Source organism: Chenopodium album, chromosome 8, assembly GCF_948465745.1.
Source record: "Chenopodium album chromosome 8, dcCheAlbu1.1, whole genome shotgun sequence".
Lineage (NCBI taxonomy): Eukaryota > Viridiplantae > Streptophyta > Magnoliopsida > Caryophyllales > Amaranthaceae > Chenopodium > Chenopodium album.
Window position 1 is genome coordinate 49,103,072 of NC_137841.1, and position 1,626 is coordinate 49,104,697.

A 1,626-nucleotide genomic window follows, 5' to 3' on the forward strand; every position below is an offset into this window, starting at 1 on the left:
CTATTGCCAAAATTCTTAGGTCCATCAAACCTTTGACCACCATTGGCATTAGACACAAAGTTCACATGTTCACATTCATTATTTTCAACATCATCACATCCATCAACAAAAGTTTGAGAACACATGGAAGAATCATGATCATAAGATCCACAAGAATCACAAAATAGACAACCACTTGGCATGTTATTGGAAGTAGAAGAAGAAGAGTTAGAAAGTGTTCCTCTCCCTTTTGATTGGGAGGGAAGACTAAATGAAGTCATAGAAACGCTATCAAGATTTGCTTCGATCGATGTCATTTCCTTCCCTAGATTGAAAATTTGGGAGGACAAGTTGTTAATTGCGTTGAGATGATCCACCAAATAAACCGTTGAGCCACACTTGCTCAAAGACTCCCTCTTTCCTTCATGCCAATCTCTAAGTATCTCACCACATCCTCAATTATGTCAACTACCTCTTCTTTTGTCCTATTCATTATAGGACCTCCGGCTCCTCCATCTAGGCATGACTTGCCTTGGGCACTTAAGCCTCCATAGAAAGTTTTTATCACCTGATAGGTAGGAATTCCATGATGTGGGCACTTTCTTTGGTACACCATGTACCTCTCCCATGCTTCATAGAGATTCTCATTAGGCCATTGTTTGAATCGTTGGATCAAGGCTCTAGCCTCCGCCGTCTTCTTTTGTGTGCAAGACAAGAAAGCCTTTGTGACTTCATCCCACGTCCTAAGAGAATTGGGCTTAACCTCCTTATCCAACCACTCTAAGGAACCACCAATAAGTGAAAAGGGAAACAACTTTAGTCGAATGAACCACTAAGGAACGGTGGCCGATTATCTATTGCCTAAGTTAACCTTCTCCGAAATGGTAGGGTGTAGGTATGTAAACTAGGACAAGAATGACTGAACAACGAATTGAAATCATGTATGTAAAACGCTAGGGCTAGGATCCACATGTAATCATACGGATTCAACTCATTGGGAGGTTAAACTGACTAAGTCAAGCAATGTGAGGAAAGACCAATCATGCAACCAAAAGAGCGTATCAATATATTTTCCTAGAGGTCTAACTAGCGTCAACTACAATAAACTCTAGCTAGGAACGTCACAAGATACCTCAATCGTTAAATACAAGCAACAAATCAATGGCCCGTATCAATGTGAACTTACAATGCAATCTAGTGCAACAATCAAAGTTAGCTACTCTTTAATTAATCACACACATGCACATGATCATCAACCAATTTAATCACATCTTCAACTCCATCAATTTTCCCCAATTAGCATTAATCCATTACTCATACATGCTTCGCCATTACCCTAGCAAGAAATCTACTCACTAGCCATTGAAATTAAGATCAAAACAACACTAAGCAACAAATTCATCATGATTAAATCAAATAAGCTAAAATCAAATACAAATAATTCAAACTTCAATAAAACTAGAACAATCAACAAAAACAAATGAAATCAAACTAAAGATTAAATTATAGATTGAATTAAAGAAAAGAAATCCTTACAAAATTGATCAAAAATCAAAGGGAATGATGAAATCTTCAATCATAAACAATCCACCATGAATTTCTCTCTCTAAAAACCTAGAGTTTCTCTCTCTAAAAACCTCTCAAATT

The 1,626-nt window shown here is 37.3% G+C and overlaps 1 non-coding gene across 1 annotated transcript; it reads left to right on the top strand.

The window, feature by feature from the left end:
• The first annotated feature begins 560 nt into the window (after positions 1-560).
• LOC145557084 (small nucleolar RNA R71) lies at positions 561-666 on the top strand. Its single transcript, XR_014092160.1, has one exon. It is a non-coding gene; the product is annotated as a small nucleolar RNA R71 (small nucleolar RNA).
• The last annotated feature ends 960 nt before the right edge of the window (positions 667-1,626 follow it).